We start from the raw sequence: 21346 nt of genomic DNA on the forward strand, positions 1-21346 counted from the left end.
ATACAGAAGACAAAAGGGATCAAACGCAAAAGAAAAGGAGTAAAAGCAGATGAAACAAATGGTCAAACGAACGAAAAACGGAATAGAAAAGGAGACGAGAAAAGACGAAAAACGGCGACCGAAACTAAAAAAACCAAGTCAAATTGGGATAGAAAATGACAAAAGGCACGAAAAGAGAAGAAACAGACCTGAAAACGAAGAAAAACGAAAGAAGAAAGAGGAAAAACGGAACAGAGGTAATTTAGAACTTAGAGAAAGGACGAAAAACGGCTACGGGAAAAGAAGAAAAAGAGGAAATAGTGGGCAGATAAAAGGAAAAACGAAAGAAGAATAACATGACAGGAAATGTAATACGAAACAGAAAGCACCGTAAGGCAAAAGGAGAGCAACCATAAGACAAAAGAAGAATTAAGGGAGAGCAATATGTATGGGCTCCAAATGGCAGCTGAGGCTTCTAATACGGAACGAACAAGGGAATAGTATAAAGCCCGTAAACAGTACGGATCAGTGAATTCTTTGGCGAGTCTAATAATAAACCCCAAATTTCTATTCGCCTTTCAGACGAGATCATCCGATCCATCGGATCGCGTTTGGTGCGAAGAATGGCTGAAACTGGGAAAATTTCGATATGAGGCCAAAATCATATTGGGTAGTTCAATTGGTAAGTGGGACTCCAACCCACACTTTCTCGGTTGGCGCCCGAGTACTTTGGCAATTAAACTATTACCACATGACCCTCATCAGGTAGTCTCATATCTAATTTTGTCGCTCCAGTCTAACCATTTCGTTTACGCACACATATGCTCCCCGGTGACGGTAATTATTTTTTGTATGATTGCTCTTGCTTTGCTTCTGCCACCGAGAAGATAAACGATTATCGACTGCATTGTGGTAGGAGCTAGCAGTCCTAAAATAGAGTTTACGTTGGCACGCGAGTCAGGGACATGTAAAATTAAAAAAAAAGGAAAAACAAGAGAGAAGGAGAAAAGACGGCAAAGAACATCAAACACGTGACATGTTAGAGAGAGAAATAAAAGAACAAAACTTGACATAAAAAAATGAAAGGAAAAACGTGACAAAATGGGAGGGAAAATTGGACATAATATGAAAATAAAAGAAAAAGTAAAAGTAGGAAACGGGACAGGAAAACAGGGATATGAAGCAAAAAACCAGGAGACTTGATAGAAAAAGATGACGATTGGAAGAGAAAAGAAGGAAGAATGCTAAATAGAGCATAGGCAAAGACAGAAAAATGAAGGTAAACTAGACAGAAAGAGAGAAAAACGAGAGTGAAATAAAAATAAATTGGGAAGAAAAAAATGAATACAGAAAATAAAAAGGAATAAAACGGAAAAAAAAGTAACGCAACAGAAAAGGAACATGTAAAAAGAGAAACAACGCAACAGACGAACGAAAAAAGAACCAACAAAAAGAGGAGGCGAAAAAAGACAAAAAACCGCAACCGCAACAAAGAAACAGTTCGAATCGGGGTAGAAAATAACAAAGAACAAGGCAGAAAAAGAAGATGAATGGGCCTGAAGACGGATAAAAACGAAAGAGGAGGAAAAACGGAACCGAGGTAATTCAGAACTAAGGAAAAGGGAGAAAACAAGTAACGGAAAAAGATTAGAAAAGAATCAAAATAGAGTAAATAGCGGGGGAAAACGGAAGAGGTAATGAGAAACACAGGAATGGAGCCAAATGGGATATTAAAGGAGAAGTATGGCACAAAAAATGGGAAAAGGGACATAAAAAGAAAGAAAAAACATGAAAACTGGACTAAAAGAAAAGGTAAACGAAAGAGAAAAAACGAAAAACGGGATCTAAAAAGGAAAACCGGAGAGGAAAGAGAGAAGAGGAAACCAAAAAAAATAAACAGACAGAAAAGATGGAATAACGAGGCAGCAAAAAGAGCAAACAGCGGCACAAGCGAAGACGAAAAAGAGAATAGGATTCTTAGCAGAATTTGAAACCTGAAATTAAAGAAAAGAAGAATACTTTTTCCAAATTAAATTCTACTATTTTACTATATTCTTCTTTTCTTTTCTTTCTTTTCTTTTATTTCTTTCAAAAAAATACTAAAACTGGAAATAAAAAATAGGAAATAAGATTGAAATCGGAAAAGAAAATAACGAAAACGAAACGAAAATGCAATGAGCAGAAGGAAAATTTGAAATGAGAAAGGGTAGAAAACAAAAAAAGGAAAAAACATGAGAGCGGAAAAATAAAAACGATGGAAAAATGATATAAAACGATGGAAAAAAAGATATAAAATGAGAAAGAAACACGAGAGGAAAAGCAGGATAAGAGAAAGAACGAAACAGACGAACAAATAGAGAAAAAAAGAACGAATGACGAACGAAAGAAAAACGGGATAGAAAAGAAGCCGAAAAATCACGCCCAAAGCAGAGATACAAATCGAATCGAGAAAGAAAATGACAAAGAACGAAGCAGGAAAAGAGAAAAGACGGTCATGAAAACGGGGAAAAACGAAAGAAGAAAGAGGCAAACGAAACAGAGGTAAACTGGAACTAAGGAAAAGGGCGAAAAACGGTAATGGGAAAAGAAGAGAGAAGGAACAGCGAAAGCGGGCGAAAAGGAAAAAGCGGGCAGATAAAATGAAAAACTAGACAGGAGTAAGAAAACCGATGGAGGTAACAAGAAAAACAGGAAAAATAGACAAATAGACATAGTTTTAGATATAAAAAGAGAAATATGGCACAAAAACGGGAGAAGGGCCATGAAACGAAAAGAAAACAGGAAAAATGGACTAAAGAAAAAGGTAAACGGAAGAGAAAAAGTCGAAAAACAGAAACTAAAATATGAAAACCAAAGACGGAAAAACGGGACACCAAAGTCCCACTTTTTGACGGGACAAACGAAGAAAAAAAGAGAACGAAAGTAGATTAAATGAGACAGAAAAATAGGGAAAAAGAAGAGAAAAAAATGAAAACGGAAAAAAATATTTAAAAAACGATTGAAAACGCAATTAGCATAAGGAAAAACAAGACAAAAATTAAAAAAAATGGAACAGTAAACTAGGAAAAATTATACAATGAAACAGGACGTTTCGTAGGACAGAAAATAAGGAAAAGGAATGAAAAAGAGGAAAAAAGCAAGGGAAGTAAGAGAAAAAACCGAAAACCAAGTTCCAAATGGGACAAAAAGTAAAAAAAGGGGACGGTAAAATAGAAAGCAGAATTCAGCCGCGAATTCACTGCTGGTAGATGGGCGCGTAATTTTCCTTTCTCAACGTTGAAAACGTTGAATACGGCTTACCAGGAACTCACCAGTGGGATTTCCCTCCATTCCATTCCCTCTTTTGCCATACGCTTTCAACAGGTACGATGCAGGTCTAACAAACCAGCCGTTGCATGTTCGAATCTCGGTTAGACGGCGCTGCAATATAGAGTCAGTAGGATTTTTCGACTAGTCACGTAACCGTCCTGTATTGCCGGCTGTGAAGTCGAAGTCGATAAAGAAAGGTCAAGTCTTAAAAAGACGTTTAAGCCCAAGCCTTTTGTAAAATGTGGTGCAACAATTATGAAGCCGATTTTCGACTTACTTTTTATTAGAGTAAGGAGGGGTAAAAGTGCGATGCGGGTAAAAGTGCGGTTCAATGATTTATCGGTGCAGATTCCGAGTAAATTTTCAACATTGGTATGGATGGGTGACTGCTTTGATAGCTTAAATCTAACGTAAACTTTGGTTGCTTACGAACCGTAGTTGCTGAGTTATGTGCAAATGTTATTTTAGGGTGGTTTTGATGTAATTTTTCGTTATACGGCAAATACGGTATCAACAGGAGGATATTACTTGTTGAAAATTTGTAGCAGCGTTTTACATCACTCACATATCTGTTTTGAAAATACGCCGAAAATAATTTACGCCTAACGGGGTAAAAGTTCGATTCACGGACGGGGCAAAAGTGCGATTCATGGACGAGGCAAAAATGTATAGCTAATTATATACAGCTTTAGGCACTATATTACAGTTACTAGAAATGAAAGATCTGCAGAAAACTGTGTGATCTACAGATGTTGGCCGAAGAAAAACAATGTGTTTCCGCTGATGAAACAAAAAACCAACGTTTGGAAATGTTTCGATCTAACGGACGCTGCAATACACCAGCGCAAAATAGAAAAGGTACAAATTGAGAATATTCCTTACCGAAACATAACAGAGATTGAAGATAATATGGTTTTGTTAGCTTCTGCTGGGCTAATTTCATGGATTCTAGCTTCGAACTTTTGCCCTGCGGTATTCGAACTTTTGCCCCGCTAGTGGGCGAGAAATCGACAAGAATGGAAGTTATGAAATGGCACAATTTGAAAAAAGGGTTGGTCTTCAAAGATGTACTTTGGTCGAGCAAAATACGGCGTTGGTTGCTTGACAAGATTGTCAGTTGCTGTGCAGCAGGCAGACGCGAAGGTGAACACGCAGGCTGTCAAAGCACGCTTGTGTTAAGTAAATATTGCAAGCTGAAGGTATAAAAATCAAACAATCGGTCCTTTCAAGGGACCACACATAACGATTGAAGAGTTTATTATATTTTCTTGCCAGGTTATTACCAAAATAAGACGCAAGCAACCGGGGAAAAGTTGAAATTTTCGCCGTTGCGGACAACTAACAGCAAATGGCGTAGAATAAGTTTTCTTGTTGTCACAGGCGGCATTTTCTACCACTTCCAAAACGTCTGCCTCTTAGCTGAACGCTTTATAAAAGCATTTTCAATGTTATCTTGTGGAGAACCATTGAAAAGTGTTGTGTTAAATATGCAATATTTTGAGCTTTTAGAACTCGTAACTGCTGAGACTTCCCGGTAGGATCGTCACAACAAGCTTTTGCCAATCACCTCTCGCGGGGTTCAGTTCTCCCCTTCGTCTGTTGTTGTCGGGTGAATTGGGTAAGCTCGCTGTCTCCGCAAAAACTATTTTCATTAGCTAGGTATACAGCCTTTGTAAGTATTCGATTTAGAAATACGGTCAGTACACTGAAACGTTAAAATGCATAGCGATGGAGCAAAGCATTTTTAACTCTTTAGATAATACAATGGCCCTTAAAAGAGCCAACTATCGAGACAGCACTGAAAACAGGTTTTCACGGAGAATCTGGCCACGAATTAAAATGTCACATGTAACGGTGGCACAGTTCCCAGATAGTTTTTTACTTCCCTCTTTTTCCTGTCTTACAGGACACAATGAATATATTTTCACTAATAACATTATTAGCAAAGCAGTTTTACTTTTAAAATCAACAAAGTCAGTGACGACTACATTCGAGACCGCACGTAACTTCAGAGACCTGAACATTTTTCTTAAATTCTAGTTATTCAAACTATTTTATCTATTTTAAATTGATAAACGAAGTCATTACATTTAATTTTCCAGGAGTGATTGGAAAGTTGGATGAGCGTAAGTTGGTCGATCGTTGGCCATTAAAATTTTGCCACCGGTAAGTAGCCTTACGTCAACCATGCGGTCGTGTCTTGTACACAACCCCTCTGCTTTGTTAGGAATACCACATTGATTCAGCTAATATTGTTTTCAATTTATCCCAAATAATTCCTTAATTTGCTAGCTTGTTAAATCGCACTGCCCAGCTGGTGTTTCGAAGTAGGTAGTTAGGTGCTTCTGTCGGCAGCAACTTCCACTTCAACAAGTGCACTTAATTTCGACCGCAAAATAAAATAAACAAGCCAAACGCACAATGGTTGCTTTGATTCGAAGCATAAACAGCACGATTCTAGATCATATTTCAGCATGAAATCTGCATTTATTATAAGGTAAACACTTTTGCGCACACTTTCTTCTGAAACTTAATGGTGGTGGCGGTAGCGACGGCGCGGCGGTGGTGCGGATATAAACTTTCCATCAACTGTTTCCCGGCTGCTTGCCTTTTTCTTTGCTTGGTTCAGCCCAAGTAACATACGTCCCAGGCACACACAAATCACAGAAAAATATTACGTTTACGACGGGTGGCAGTGGCAGTGGCAGCAACCCACACACGCCAGGAAGAGAAATGATAAGCGGATTCAGAATTACTTTGCATACGTGAGTAGCGCAGGATGCGATGTGTGTGCCATGGCTTAGCCGGTCCACGAGTCGAGTGGTGCAAAGGCGTGAACAAAAAAAAATATTACACACTCTCACTTTCTTTTTTTTGGCAATCTCCGCAAATATTATCATTATAAATTTTCTATTCGATCAATAAATATCTACCGGCTGCAGAACCGAAAGCGAGTGCTGCAAAATATGTTTGTTGTTAAAAGATTTAAGTAGGCTATGGAGCAAACCTGTTTCCCGTCAGAAATGCGTGCGGTTCTTCTCTTGGTTGGTTGGTTGGTTGCTTGGATGGAATCGCAAAGTCATCCGTCGAATCCGAACCTGTGAATAACTGGTTTATAAGATTTCCGTTTACAAAACCCTTTTATTGGACGAAGGAAAAGTTGTCCGGTATCCTTTCTAATAAATGATTGGATGTAAATTTTCTATGAATTGTGCAAACAAAGCCGCTTTGTTCTGAAACTAGATCAACAGTAGAAAATCTTTTCCCTCTTTCTGGTCCAATATTCTGATTCAATATTTAATAATGATGTTACTATATTGTCCGTCGGTTGGATTTACGGGTGGTTTTGCATCTCTGCATGATATTAATTACATTCAGTGTTTTCCTCCCAAGCACCTCCGTTAGTTGTTGTTACCTAAGCTGTTGCACAAAGCAAACGACTGGCAGTACCGAGGGGCTCATCGATCAGAAACATGCATCAGTTCGATGAAATAGAGATAATGAACGTAGCACACTGCCGGAACAACGGGAATGTTGCCGTAAAACTCCGAACAAACGTGATTGTTTGCCAAATCGTTCAACACGATACGTCTCACTCGGAGGAGCAACAACACAAAATGAAAATCGAAGAAGAAAAAAAAACACAACATTGTATGGAATTCCCAAACGATTTATTATTTGAATACGGAATGAATGGTTCATTACACAAGCCCTTAGTAATTTTACCGAATCTGTTTTTCGATCACGTTGAGTTGTTTTTAACAATACGAAATTTTTCAACAATGTCGATCATGATTGTACAGTTCCCACCATTCCCACTGGATCACTAGATTACACTCTAGTCGGTGAGATTTTTCGCAATCACCTCATTTTTCATTGATACCTACTTGCAGAGAAATTTTGCCAAACAGTTGTTAATATGGAGTTTGACTGGCTTTAGCCATCATAGTAAACAAAGATGTAGTCCTACGTCAAAAACAACAGAGAAAACGAAGATATTTTTAACTGCTACTAACATCATGATTGCATATCGCCGCCTACTACATACGAGTAGTTTCCTCGCAGAGATATATTAAAACAAATTATTTGTTATTGATTTATCATTACTGGCGCGCGTTTTAATTTGATAAGAGGAAAAAAGCAAATTTGTGAAGTTATCCGTTAACTTATCGTTAAGGAAGTGTAAAAAGGTTTCTTTAATAGAGCAGTTGCCCGAAGACATGGAATTAGTGAGGCAGGAGTACGATAAATATGCAAAAAAGAATGAAGAACTCAAAAGCGTGACAGACCGGAGTGGCAAAAGAAGAATACAATTAGTGATGGTCGTCAAATTTGTCAAGAAGTGGCTATGAATCCGTTCTCCATCAGCCGTGTAATTCGAGTAAGTTCAAACATAAACATTTCTGAACAAACTGTACGTACAAGACTGCGGAAAATGAATTTTAAAAATGTATTTGCCCATGTTACCACATTCATTTACTTCATGTTCAATAATTCTCTGGAGAGAATAAAAAAAAATTCGAGCTCTTTGGACGTAGACAGCGTGCACGACAAAACTGGAGAACAACTTGCCGACAAAAATCTACAAAAGACAATGAAGCTCGGCCTGGTTTTAGAAATCACGAGAAAATAGATGGAATAACGACAAACAACGATCCCAGCTCACAAAACCATCGCATAATTCCGAATTTCACGTGTTAACTTATCGGAATGGCCAACCCAAAGTCCAAATTTGAACCCAATAGAATACTTTTGGTCTATGTTAGAACAAAATGTTGATAAAGGAAATCTTACCAACTGCGACAATTCGATTATTCGATGCTCTGGAACAGAATCCATGATTGAAGCCAACTAAAGGTGGGAAACACTAACTTTACTTTGCTCTAGTGTCGACGGTCCGTTATCGATCTTCTTCAGTGGTTTACCGTCCTAAGACAAAGCCTGTTGAACAAGGTTTCTCCATATAACTCGGTGGTGGGCTACCGCTCTCCAATTCCTCGAACACCGAGTACTCTCCACCAGATCTCGCTCCACCTGGTCTAATCATCTTGCTCGCTGCGCTCCTGATCGTCTTGTTCCTACCGGATTCCTGTGCCGAACGAGTTATGGCCTCCTGTCCTCTGCTGACCCTGGGCTGCCATTTCCCAATCCCCTCTAACACCAGCTGAAGGTGCATCATCCTCGATACCGCACACCCGTCGGGTAAGAATTGTAATTGGACCTTAATTGGGCTTAATCGGAGGTGAAAACGGTGAAGAAATCCGTGTAAATTCCGAAATTTCATAATAAAAATAATCGGGTAGAACATATCCGCGTTAATTTTGACTCTAGAATAACAAAACAGGGCATCGGAGAATTTTCGTCACTAAAATTGCGAACAAGCAGTAATATTTAAAACAAATTTAAGAATTAAAGCATGACTTTTCCTACTTTTCCTTATAATTTTCCACTGCCATGTGCCTTCTTCTCTCGTTCTTTAATACATTGCCCTACTTTTCGCGCTCTACCTCATTGCTTCTGCAGGGATAATGCGCTCAACCCCAAGGTCGTGCATTATGATTATGATTTCGCTTTGATGTTGACCTTGCTGTTGCTGTTGCTGTGCTGTGCTGTGCTGTGCTACAGCTTCTTCTTCTGAGAGGGATGTGTTGCAGCCGGTCAAAACATCGTTTTCTAGCGGTTGTCTGACGTCGTGACATTCATGATAGATACTTTGTAATTAATTCTCAACGAAAGGGCTCTCCGTATATTAGCGTTTTGCCTGGGATTTTGCGGATGCAGCCCTACAGTGTCAGTGCATTGTCAGCGCTTGACGCTTCAGCTAAAGTGCCGTGTGCTCCCACCGAGTTAAAGCAAAATGCTGTCTCGTTGTGTTTCGAATGGGTGCGCGTGGTAGTTGTTTCAATTCGTGTTGCAAAACTGCATTCAAGGACGAAAGATAAGTAATTATGAAACGCATCGAGAGATTTCCCCTGAATCGGAGTTGTTTGCAAGTTGTCTTTAACTTCGTTTGTAAGTTGTCCCAGAGCGAGGTTCGAAAGTTGGTGGACGACCTTTTGTAAACGTACCAGAATATTCTCCATTAGCTCGTTAAAACTTGTCGGTGGCATTTACTTAGACATACGTTAAATCATTCAAAGTGATAAACTTCGTCAAAGTTTTGCCGCCGCTGTTGTTGTTGTTGAAGGTTTATCTTTTTTTATTTCTATATCTTGATAAGCACTTGCCCACCGGGAAGCTATGAAAGCTAACTTGAGTTTGATGTTGATACAGCATAGTCTATGTTGAAAGCAGAGAATCTGATTTTGATAGCAGTTTATGCGAAGAAATGGCTCCGCCCTAGCAATGTGGAAAGCTCGAAGAAAATCACAGCAACCTGCACTCACTCTCAGTGTCCTCAGCGGAGAAAAAAAAATGCCGCTAGTATAGAATATTCCAAATTGTTTTCAGGCAAAAACTTTTGCCGTTAGACAGCATCGGAACGAGCAACAGAATCCGACTGATAAGAAACGCACTGTGCACAGAGAAAGAAAACGAATAAGGACCTTTTTTTTACTCCAAACTATTGCAGTTAGACGTTGCCTTTGGCGCAGCATATCATGGGAAAACCTAACCTAACGGATGAAAAAAGTACAAGGAAGAAGCTTATTGCCATCATCATATGAACGTTAGCAGGCGCTGAGCCCGGCATGTGGGTGCACCCTGCGATGATAAAAGTCGTTGTTGGGTGGAAGTCATCGTAGCATGCTTGTGGTTCTGCTTCAGACAAACCGTTCTGCCGAGAGGATTGGTTTCTCTGTGCTGCAGTCGGTATTTTTAGCGCCGTGTGTGTGTGTCTGTGTGTGGCTGTGTGTGACGTCTTTGTTGCAATTTCAGACATAATGAGGACTGCACTCTTTTCCCAGTGTATAGGGTCCAATTATCTCGTCGGAATCCGCAGAGCTGGTTGAACTGGTTGAACCATTTGCACTCATTACCTTTGCCCATTTGCCTTGATGTTTTTCCTTTGGAAAGCTGGTTGCATAAATTATGCTTGATTCGTTGTAGTTTTTTATCTTTGAACAAAAAAGTGATGCAGAAGTGGGTCGGTCCTTGACTGTTGTGACGTATGTTTGAAGAATTGTGGTGGACAGTATGTATTTTACGAAAAAAGAAACGATGGCGTGGTTTATATAAATGCGTCACAAGCTTAAGAAGTCAAGTACAGCAGAATAATGCCACAGATGACCATTCTTTTGTTCTGTTGACTAATTTAATCCATTTTAATTCCAATTACAAGTTTAATTTAAATCCAAAATCATTTCCTATCTCTATTTCAAGGCCGATTGAGGTCCAATATGAAATTTAATTTTATATCCAATTCCAAGCCCAACTTTAGGATATCTTTTATACTTCTTTTAGATTTCTTTTAGACTTATTTTAGACGTCTTCAACTTTAATTTTAAACTTCTTCATACTTCTTGTAGCAAAGCAAAGCTGTGGGTATAAACGTCTTTCGACGAAAGCTTGCCAAAATCTGACCAAAACGTCACGGGATGGTGGTGGGATCGAATGAACGGCAAAATTCGTTTTTGGAGACACTCCGTTTGGTACAGTTCCGACGTCATTGTCTTATTTGTAACAAAAACTTTCGTTTTTCTGCCACAGCTGCAAATGCCCTGCTAAATCATAAATTTTCGTGCAAATTTGTCGGCAAAAACAAATTTAAATTTGCTTGGAGCATTCCCCGAAGTCAGCCTTGACATAGATTTCATTGTTTATCCGAAAACACCCATCGAACGTTGTTAGTACCCGGTCGTATAGCTTTCGAGCACGGATTTTAACCAATCTATTCTGTTTATGGTTCGGTTTGACTGTTTGCTAGCTCGAGACGACCCTTCCTTCCTTCCCTGAGTCGATTTCTCCTCACGGTACCATGGGCAGCACCGAATTTTCTGGCCAAATCACGGTCCGACCGATTGGGATTCCTCTTTATGGTCTTGAAAATCTTACGACGCAGTTTCCGGTCGACAGTGGTTTGCGAATCGTCGTCAATGTTTCCTTATTCCGTTTGATAATGCGCCATACGGTATTTCTGGGCAATTTCCGCTGTTTAGCTAGCCTAGATGCAGACCACAACGGATTTTCCAAATAACTGTGCACATTTTTCCCCCTTCTTTCGGTTTCCATGTTGTTTGTTTACAAAATACAGTCGTTTTGCGAAATTCCAAAAATGCATAGGTGAAGCTAACAAAATTTCCGACACGTGGGCGCCAACATTGTTGATTGTCTGTTACGGTAAAATCGTCTAGAGAATACTATTTGTAAACGTTTTCTTTACTAGACCAGGTAAGCAATTTTTTCATCTATTTCGATACAATTCAGAGATATTGTTTAAAGGAATATACTTTTTCACCAACTGCGACGCCAACAAGACAATTCCGAATTTTCCGAGCATTTTCAGATTCGCCTTGTCTTGCCACACAACTTTGCCGAAAACAGCAATTTTCTATCTTATCATGGTCATGAGATATCATCATAAGTTTCTAATTTAACCCCGTGCGCCAACCTAGTGAGACAGTTTCGAACTTCTTTATGCATTGCCGAGTGCGTCTTGTTCGAATAAATAACTTTGTAGAGCATAGTAATATTCTATCTCGTTAGGACTCTGAGATATTCCAAAAAATCAACTTGTTCGTTATAAACGCCATCTATGGTATCAGTTCCGAATTTCGTTGTCCGCAGCCAGATGTACCTCGTCCAGATAAACAAGTTTGTCGAAGACAGCAACCTTCTATCTCTTCACAGTCCCGAGATATTAGAGATTCTAGTTTCAGAATTATTTAATTTGTTCGCCATTCGCAACATCTAGCGAATCAGTTCTCAACTTCGTGGTTCATTTCTAGACGCGTCTTGAGAAGATAAACAACTTTGTCGAAACCCGTAACCTTCTATCTCACACCAGTCCTGAAATATAAGCAATCGCCTTGATTCTGCATTCCGATCGAACTCGTTCCGATCAGAAACGTCCCGATCGACGTGTGTTATAGCATACGATGTATTCCGATCGAAGCGCAATTTCTGATCGGATCCGGCTCCGATCGGTATGATCGGTTTTCTTCAACCGAGTTAATCTTTAAACATTGAATCTAGTTCAAATTAATGTTCTGACAGTGAAATGTCATAGGAAAGTGAGCGGTCATCCTTTCCTTTTGCCAGATCGTATCTGTATAGGTACTGCAAGAATTTGTTCGGAACTGTTGTCTTGCACGGAAGGGATATTTATGCATGTGGCGTGATGGAGCAAAATCAACGACTCTCTTATCCGAGAATAGTTTTGACTGTTTTTTTTGCTGCTTTGTGTCAGTTAATTACTTGCAATTCTTTACATAGGTTTAATAGTCAAGCATTTTGCTTAGATTAATTTCTTTCGAAAATGATGGACAAGGCAGGAGGGATCCGTAGGGATGCCAATGTTTATTTGACCGTATAAATAAGGCAGTAAGGTACAGTAGAATTTCGAATTAGAATAATTTGTGATTGCAGCTGTAGGAGCGTTATTGATCTCTTCACAGACCCGTCTACAGTCCTTTCGTTTGGCACGCCTCAATTCTCTGTTATACTCTGTCAGGGCCTTTTTATATTGGTCCCAGTTCGAAGTAACTTTTGCTCGATTGAACAATTGCCTAGATTTTTTCCTCAATTCTGCCAGTTTGTCGTTCTACCAAGGAACATCTCTACTGGATGATCTATGCTGAACAGGACAACTGGCTTGGTATGATGAGATCATTTTGCCAATGACTTCATCAGAGGCGCTGTCTAGTTGCGACCTAGTTTTTATTGATGTATCATCAATTGTATTATCGTTCTTTAGGTAGAACCGATATAGGTCCCAGTTGGTTTTTCTTGGGTTTCTATAGTTTTCTATAATTAATGATTCGGCTTTATAATCAAACCTAATATGCTTGTGGTCGGACAGTGATTCTTCATCAGAAACATGCCAATCCACAATCTTTTCTGACAAGAGGTCACTGCAGATCGAAAGATCAAGGACCTCATCACGAATGGAATTTATAAATGTTGGCGAACTCCCTCTATTAAATACGTCAATATTGTTGGACGAAATGTAATTCAGAAGATTTTCGCCTCTTTTATTGATATATGAGCTACCCCATAATGTGTGATGGGCATTTGCATCACACCCTATTATAAATTAAGCGTTAATTGATCTACGATAATTTACAAATTTTACAACCGACGGAGGAGGAATCTCATCAGTGTCTCCAGGAAAGTAAGCTGAAGCAATGCATACTTCTGTCTTTCCTTGGGTCGTTGGTACCTCCATCTTAATCGCAACAATATCTCTACCAATAAATTCAGTAATTGGGACAAACTTTGTCTTCCTATTTGCCAAAATCGCCGTCTTAGGTCTGGACTCACTGTCATCATATAAAAGCTTGCAAAAATGTAGAGAGCAACCTAATACCCTGCCATTATTCGCCCTGGGCTCTTGAATTAGACCCACGTCGATATTTTCTTTTGTAAATCTTCTGCTGAGCACTGCTGATGCACCCTTCGCATGGTGTAGATTTATCTGAATAGATTTTATAAGACTCATCTTTATTTGTTTATTATCTATTAATTATGTTTGGATCATATTAATTTTTCTTCCACAAACGATCTTGAACAGACCATTTCTTTTTTATAGTTTCCGCTGGATTTTTTGGTTCTGGACCTGCTTCAACATAGGCAGCGGATTACCCTTGGCGTTTCGATCCGTTACTCCCAGCTACGCAGCTATCTTTCTTATTGCCAGTCTTTTGAGTGACATTCTCCGACTCATTAACGCTTTGTTTCCGAAGTCGACTTGTCCCGGGCGATAGTAGATCATTCTGGACTTCAATGGAATCCATAGCCACATCTTTAGAGACTTTACCTGAAACTCCTAAATTTCCAGAATTCAATTGAACAGGGCGTTTCTTTTTTATTTAAATCTGCCCATATCTGTAATTCAGGATAAATTTTCCTTCCACCAATTTACGCAGTGAGGAATCGTCAACAGTAAGGGCGAGTTCAATGTGGTCACCCTTCTCGTGACGATGTAGAATTCTCCACGCATCAGTCAGAAGATTTTCATTCTGGCTCTCAATGAGAGACAGAATCATATCATTGCCAAATTTGGCACTCCAGAGAAAGACAGCGATCAGCACGTCAGGACGTGGGATGTGATCCTCGTCCACTACTACCAGATCGGCTCCTTCCTAAAGAGTTAAGGTTGGAAACTTTTCCTTAACCCAAACAGCTGTGTCATTGTCCTGACATGTGAGCACCAGGTACCCAGGCTTGAACCGACAGCAGACCGGCTTGAACCGGCTCCCGCCGCTGCTGTACAACTTTCAGCAAGAGGGCTTCGTGAACCACTTCTTGCTGATTCGTTGACAGTTCTACTGCTGAATAGTTCTTGGGCAAAATCCCTACCCTTACCCTATTAGCAATGTCACTGTATGTGGGTGCTGGGAGGGTTTCACGTCTTCGTCCATGAACTACTTTCGGTTGGTAGCAGTGCACAGGATTTTGAGAACCACTGGCAGTTTCCCCGACACTCCGAACAGCTATTTCTTTCGAGTTGTTAAAATTGTGTTAGACTTTGTTTTAGATTGCTTTTTGACATTTTAAAAAAAATTTACAGACTTTAGTTAGATTTCTTTTAGACTATTTTAGACTTCTGTTAGACTTATTTTAAAGTACCATTTGGCACCTGAAGACTTTGTAAGTACTCCTCCGGGATATCTGGTATATCTCCGGGAAAGTGGAACTATAATTTACCAGCATATTTTTTCATCAAAGGTCAATCTAATGTGGTTCTTTTAAGACTACTTGCATAAAAATCGATTGAAAATCAGTGGAGATAGAGCCAAAAGTGTAACTGAAAGTACCTTCATTTTTGATGTCGGGGACGTAAAGGTTATTGCGAAAAGAATATATAAATTGTATCGAAAAAATATAAACGTGTGTGATTTTAAATAAAATGTTGAGAAGAAGTAAGGTTTCACAACACTAGCATTTGCATCAATACCTGCCCGGTGAGGTCCCGAATGACCGAATACAAATACCCGAAATCGAAATGACCGAACTTCAAAAACAAGATATACACACTCTGCATCATAATTTTTCATTTTGTCTAATGAAACTTTTTATTCTGTTCGACAAAGTTGAAGGGGGAGCTACCAATACCGGACACTTCTGACTTTCCTAGTTCGTCGTCGGGGTACATTTATGGCAGTCAGTATTGCACCCAATATTTCCCTTCCCTTCCCCATTTACCAACAATTTATATACACCCGAAATCTCAGAAAAGCATCACAAAAAATCAAAACTGCTTCAACTAAACTGCTAGTATTAAGAAGATTTTGCAACTTGAAGCACTAAACATTGCATTCCGTTGGTTGTATTACTGTGCGGGTCATAAATTTCACTAAATATTCAGATTTGTTCACAAATGAAAATTCTCCGCTGTATTTTCACTTTTTCACCGGTGAATTTTGAATTAGTTTTGCCGGTTATTCCACTCGTTGAAAGTTGAACTTGATGCGCACAGAACACTAACTTACCGCCCGAGTAGTTATTAGTTATTAGATATTGATTTTGATTAACCTGTTCACTTGAATTGGTAGGAAAAACTGCAGTTCGTTTCGATTGCAATTGCGGATCCACGGCATTTGTTTATTGACCTTATTGGCACGTAACCTAGCAACCAGCATGGATATGCAGTGACGCCAGCATAAATTATTGAGCATGAAATTGACTAAATATTTTCGCTATTAAAATAACGATATGTGAGCGTTGAAAATACGCTAATAATTTTTATTTTACCGTAATTTGATAATTTAACTTAATCATAGCAAGTTCTCCACCAAAATGTATATGCGATTCTATGCTTCGTAATTCTTTGTAAAAGAAATGAAACCTGCTACTGCCAAACTCTTCTCTCTACAAAAGGACGGTAGTTGAAAATTTCTAAATCAATGTTATTAAAACTATAACAAAACTTGACAGAACAGCATAATTCCCTTTGGTTCCACTTCCTGATAATTATTTAGATGCAACAAAATTCTTTACGCCACACGTCCACATTTAATGTAGCGCCAGAAGCGAGCTGTTGTCACTGCAAAACTAGGCAATACCTATACGTTATCGTTATCCGTTATCACGTTATCCATCTGTGTCGCTTTTGAACTGATTTTAAACGACAGTAATCCTCCGAATAGGACCTAGGATAGGACTGGTTGGTGCTCTTTTCTCATTGTAATTTCTCAGCCTTCTTTAAATAGATACAGCCACGACCATTCGTTGATTAAAGCAGACTCGGTAATGTTAGGGATTTTTAAAACAAAATAAATACAACCTTGCAAGTTAAAATCTTTATTTGCTTAATTATTGTAAAATCTGGAACTTTAATTATACTAACAATCATTTTCCTAGCTTTTTTTGGAAGCTCTGACTTTGTGAATATAAATATCGAAGTTAAAGTATGGATGAAATCTTGTCAAGGACCTAATGGTTGTTGCAAAAATATCATAAATAATGAGGTTCATTTCAACAGGAAAGATATTGCACTCATTGTATTTTAGTTTCAGTAAGCTTTTGTATTTTAGAATGAAGATCATATTCACAGAAGTGTCTGGAAGGTCTGTCTATACAATTATTGTTGAAAATTATACAAAATTTAATAAAGTAATATTCAATATTTAATAATTATTTAATAAAGTAATGGCTATTTGCTTTAGGTTTCCTCTACACCCAATTCGCCAATTTCACAATTAATCGAACCACTTTTCCCAATCATACACTTAAGGGGAAATGCAAAAGTAAGTGCGTACCTCGACGAATGTACTGATATTTTCATCATGACCTACCAGCCAATTGCGTCGTGTAGGCTCTACTTGATGCAACTGCAGCTGAACCTCGCGCCCGGCGAAGGATGTCCGTAAATCCGAACTGATCGGTTGATCTGTGGATAGTCGCTCAAGCCTAGGACAGTGACGCGCAATTAAAGGCAATATTGTGGGCATGTGGGACGATAAAACGCCCGAGTGAATGGTTAGCTGCTCCACCTCTCTGTACCAGCGACAAGTATGGAAGCGGCGCTCCAACAGTGTCAGCCACAATCGACGCGGGTCATTAATAATTTCAACATAAAATAGACTCCAAAACTTATTCGACTGTAAAATAGACTTGAGCGGTAGCTCGCAATTATTGAAAATTATCGTCAGTGAGCGAATACTGTTTGGTCCGATGATGCTGATCATTCGGAAGGCCTCGTACGAGACCTTCATACTCTCTAGAGTAGGAGCGTAAAGGTCCAGGAGAAAGCAGAGGTGGGCGAAGTCTGTGAGCAACACGGTTAAGTGTTTTACCTTCGGGAGACGAAAATAATACCAACCACGCGGCAAGATAAAGTGCTCATTCGGAAGAACGTCCATTTCATCAATTATCAACTCTTCAAGCTCAGGAAAGTTGAAATGCTGAAGATCGGTCAGAACATGCTTGACCAGTTTCAACTTAGTGAGATTGACACAGTTGCTCTCAACAGCAGCGAGGGCCTTACTGTGACCGCGGTGCATGGTAAGAGTGTTAAGGTTTTGTAAATTTTCAAAAATCGTTGACCACTCGTCATAAGAATCGATGCCGCCAAAACTGATGTTGATATCTAAATGTTTTAGATGAGGCAAGCTTCTACCCAACCGATGCAATGGAAGAGGGATTCTCAAATTAAGATCGCAGAAGCCTCCTATCTTGGCCGAGAGAATGTGCCGTCGATTTTCAAGAAAATCGATTATAGCGAACATCTTATTCCAGTCGAGCCGCCTCCATTTATTAGTTTTGGGAAAACATATGCTCTGGAAATCCCACTTGTTGTCTTCAACCAGTTTTTCGTCGATCAGCTGCATTTCGTCCTGTCTGAATTGGTACACTTTCACGGAAAAGTCGTCACTTAAAACCTTTCGCGCGCTAAACAACACCGTTTGCCACTGCTTACATACTAACGAAGCACTTAAATGATCCGGAACACTCAGGCACTGGAATATCTTCTCGTAAATATGAACCGGAAGGTTGGCGTACGGCTCGGTCCACGATGACTCCATATTGAGATTCGATTCACTGGTTTGAACTGCAACTTATGCTTGAACTGATGGATCTGATCTGATCGGTGCATAATCCTCTTCGATCCTTCCAACCAGGAGAGGGTAGGAAGCTACCGCGAGAACTTGTTACCTGATACCTCTGGAGGTAAACCATGTTCGTTTTTTCACCTTCGTGAAAACGATTTTAATTACCTGGCAATCATTTGTTTGTGAGTTTTTAAGGGGAAGGAATTTTGAATCTATGATAACCCAAACACATTCAAAATACATACAATAATAGTGTAGGTGTATGTTTACGCTAAAGCTAATTGCTGAGTTGACAACTAAACCTGGAAGTTTTAAGCAAATTTCAAACTGCAATTTGCAATTTTAGCGATAGTATGTTGAACCTCGCATGTACAACCAACGTAATGAATTTGGCTGCACGACCTAAATAATCATCAGAAAGCTGTTAAAAGTTAGTTATCGCTTACTATAATGAAAATAAAAAAATAACTTTTTTGTGTTAGGAAATATAGCCATAGTTTCTTCGGCAAATTTGTAAATAATGTAAAAAACCCGAATTAATCCACCTAGCGGCCTGACCTAGCCTTTCTACTGCCACAATAATCATTATTTAATTTCTCAAGAACTTAATTGTAGATGTATAGATGTTATATTAGACTATATTTTTAAATATCCGTTCCGTATTCCTCAAAATCCTTATTTGCCAGTAAAATTCACAACGTATTGTGTAGAATAATTATATTTTCTTTCCTTGGGTGCGTAAATACATGTAAGCGTCATTTATGTTACTTGATGAACACCTTATTTAGTTTTATAATATTTATAGAAAAATAATGTAAACACAAAAGATAATTTTTACAGACTTGAAAGAATATGTATAGAAAATTAGAAATTAACCCTCTAACGGGTCTACAGACGGCCTTAACTTTCGGGCTTCAGAGCCACATACGAAACTTGTTTTGAATTGACAATATGAAGTATTTGTTCATAGCAGATTTTTTGATATTTTGATATTAATACCATGCATTCAAAAGTTAGCATCTTTGGAAAACAAGAGTTCAAAAAAAATATTATTATATTTCGCTTTTGAAGAAAAAGGATATCTACAACAAAATAATTGATCTCAAAATTTTACTATTGGTTTGCTTGGCTTCAATTTTGCAATATATCTGAATTAGAAAAAAATTACTGAATAGAGCATTAGATATGAAAACGAGAAATGGAACTATTTCTTAGCTAGCGCTCCTTCAAATAATTATTTTTGCACGAAAATCAAAAATGAAGCTTCTTTTGAATGTACTTTCATGAAAAGATAGTCATTAGCTTGATCGCATCGTTTTTACAATGTTAGAGGGTTAGGAAAACAAGACGAGGTCGAAAAATAGTGCAAAAGCTGCGCCATAAACATGCTTGAGAATGGGAAATACGATCGACATGATTCCCAGTGCTTGTCTTTTTTTGATTTATTTATTAAAACATGATACATGGCATAAGACATCTGTCCTTTAAAATATCACTAACGAAAACAAATCTTACAAAATTTCTACCGTGCAACGTTTACTTCCTATTTTCCATATAACATTTCTAAGCTCTAGTATCTATTGATTGAAAAGAGCATCTATTGATGCGCAGAATTTGTTTGGAATTTGTACAAATTTATTTGGAAAAATCAACTCACTAGTATTTTTGATTCTATACACCACTATACCTACATGCTTAAATAAACTGCTTTTCTTCGCTTTTTGCTTTTCTTGTACAATTGTGAGTAACAGCAAGTGAAGAAAATGACAATTGAAATCTGAAATCAAAGAAAAGAAAAAACTTTTCGATTGAATCCCACTATTTAATATTTATTTGCAACAGATACGTAGTTCGCCTACGACGTGCAGGCTTCATCAGTGTCTTATTTCAAAGCGTATACGCATCTGTCGCGAATAAATATTAAATAGTGGAATTTAGTCGGTAAAAGTTTTTTCTTTTCTTTAATTTCAGAGTTCGTATTCCACTAAGAGGCTTCAAAAACTTCAGACAATTGACATGTTTCTCACTTTTCTTGAATTTCAACGCAAATTAAAAATTGCAAATTGTCATCACATACACACACATCCATACATACATACATACATACATACATACATACATACATACATACACGTACACATACATCACACATATTGAATACAATCAACATTTGATTGATATGTTTTGATTTCACACGTTTTAACGGTTTAATACACGGTGCTTAAGTGTTAAAGTTTGAATAACTTTTGAATGAACCGTCCGATTTTCAATAACTCGGTTTCGTTTGATAGATCTCAGCAGTAATTTTCAAATAATAATAGAATGTGTCATGTTTTTCATTGAATTGATGCTTATATGTTACAAAAATATGTTTTAAATACTATTTTTTCACATTTCTTTATGTAACTTTCGAACTACAAGTCCAATCGTCATGAAATATGGAAGTTAAGGGTTTGCAAGACTCCTCTTTCATATGCAATCAGTTTTGTTCAAATCGGTTAAGGGATCTATGAGATAATGAAGTCCCATATTTTTCGTATTTTTATACATAACTTTTGAACGAAAAGTCCGATCAGTATGAAATTCAATAGCGACCTATGGAACACCTAGACCTTTCATTTGTGACACTAAGAACATTAAAATCGGTCCAGCCATCTCCGAGAAAAGTGAGTGAGATTAAAAGCGTCACATACACACACACACATACACACACACACACACACCCACACACACACACACACACAGAAAATGCTCAGTTTTCGAAACTGAGTCGAATGGTATATGACATTCGGCCCGCAGGACCTTTTTTCCATTTCCGGTTTTCCAAGTGATTTCTATACCTTTATCTATACCTATAAAGAAGGATTTCTGTCTGTCTGTCCTGTGTTCCTTATAGAATCAAAAAC

The sequence above is a fragment of the Sabethes cyaneus genome, chromosome 3 (genome assembly GCF_943734655.1).
Source record: "Sabethes cyaneus chromosome 3, idSabCyanKW18_F2, whole genome shotgun sequence".
NCBI classification, from domain to species: Eukaryota; Metazoa; Arthropoda; class Insecta; order Diptera; family Culicidae; genus Sabethes; species Sabethes cyaneus.